Below are 2044 nucleotides of genomic sequence, written 5' to 3'. Positions count from 1 at the left end.
GTAATTTTGACCTGTTGGCCAATTGCCAGTTCCACCAGGGTTGCTTCCCTCCAAAGGGAGACGGGCATTGTGCAGCTGCCCTGTAATTAAAAGAATTATTGACAAAAAAATTAGAGATTTATCCAAGAGTTCTCAAAAAGTCAACAAACAAACAAAACCCACCAATCTACCTTTTCTGACCAGACGCTGCAAAATTCACATGCAAGCTGGTTCATGACACAAAAGCTGGTTTTATGTCATGAACTTGACACACACACACACACACACACACACACACACACACACACACACACACACACACACCCCATTTCCTTAGGCACTTACCTTTTTTTATCCAAATATTATTTGTTTTAAAAATAAATGACAACTGCAGCTTTGAACAAGTCTTAAAACAAGTTATTATACCTCTTTCAGCCGCACTGTCCGGATTGGCACCRTCATTTTTCCCGACATCACAAGCCTGACCGCAGCAAACTGAGAAGTACAAAGAAAAGTACTTTTAGAGTTCGCATATTGTTCTGTAATGGGGCCTTTCATGTTATCTTCTACCCAGTTGAGATTTACAGTTAGCAAATTAAGTCCTCTCTTATGGAAAAAATTAAGAAATATAAGAAAAATCCTACCTCCACAATTTCCCCTTGCACCGTCATCAGTCCTTTTGACTCTGCTGCCTTCTCCAGATGGGCCATTGGTGCTGCTGGGTTTAAAATGGCCTCTGCTTTCTGTAAAAGCTCTGGAGTGATGTTCACCTTCGGCCCTTTATAAAATTGCGTGGCGGGAGTGACGTTAATGATAAGGGGCGGCTCCGAGCCCCTGAGAGCGTAGCTCCTCATCACATAAGATTGGCCCTCACAAAGGTTTTTTGAATTTTTTTCAAATATAATTATTTTTCCAATCGTTTGCCCATCTGTGACAGTTAGAATTTGATTTTTCTTTTTCTGTAATACCTTTGCTTTACCCTCCTTTACTGCCCAGCTAATTACTTTTTCTTCCTCTCTTATCTTTATAACTGCGATGTTTACTGGTGGTGGCCTGTAGATCGGCGATTGTGCGCGGTTTATTATGGTAGATAGAGCCATCCTAGGAGAAGTGAAGGACAGAAACAAAATGTCAGTATTACAAACCCCATCAAGAGTCAACAGTGTCACCTCCTCAGCCCCACGCTTTAATGGGGCAAAGGACACATATTAAAGCGAAGAAGCTGTTTACCACACAATAAACAGCAGTTTCAACTGAACAGGCAAATGGTTAAAGAGCTGTTCAACACTTTACAGCAGATAAACACCTGATAAACGGTTTAGCCGTTGAACCAAAATCCTGTATTCAGTATTCAGTATTCAACGGCTGAACCGTTTGTTCCAAAGAAGTCACAGTTAGGCTTCACCTAACAGTGTTAATAAACGGACATTCAGTTTTAACTGTTAGGTAGTTTAACCTCCGCCCAACGGCAGTTTTAACGGCAAGTTAAAACTGGTGGTGGCGCCACCGGTTTTAACTATAGAAGTTAGTTATTAGATTTATTATTATTATTTATTATTTAATGCTTTTATCTAGGACCACCGACTTAAGAACGCCTTTTAAATCTCACCTAGGGGCCGATAGAACTAAACATTAAAGGCTGGTTGCTACAACTCAACGGGCTGGCCCGCTTAACTATCCACCCGTTGGACCGAGGTGGGCGGCTCCCGATTACACGTCATGAAACAATTGTCAATAAATAAAGTTGTAACATTTTACTTCCGATTCAATGTTATTACATTTACCTGTAGCTCGAAACATATGAACATAGCAAATAACCCAGAAATTAAGAATTTAGACAAAACTTACTTTTGTCGTCTTCTGGAAATGCTGAAAATGACCAACGGCGATTTGGATGGAACGTATTTATAGCCTACATGCAGCGCTCACGAGCGTCTTCACATCCAATCAAATAAGGAATGCAGCCTTTACAGTCAGTAGCCAGATTCGACTTACAGTCGTGATTAATTAATTTTTTTACTTTCACAAGGAGGAATCACAAGGAGGATTGTGATTCCTCCTTGTG

The sequence above is a fragment of the Poecilia reticulata genome, linkage group LG21 (genome assembly GCF_000633615.1).
Source record: "Poecilia reticulata strain Guanapo linkage group LG21, Guppy_female_1.0+MT, whole genome shotgun sequence".
NCBI lineage: Eukaryota > Metazoa > Chordata > Actinopteri > Cyprinodontiformes > Poeciliidae > Poecilia > Poecilia reticulata.
The sequence above is the reverse complement of the archived record's forward strand: the minus strand, read 5'-3'. Positions refer to the sequence as shown.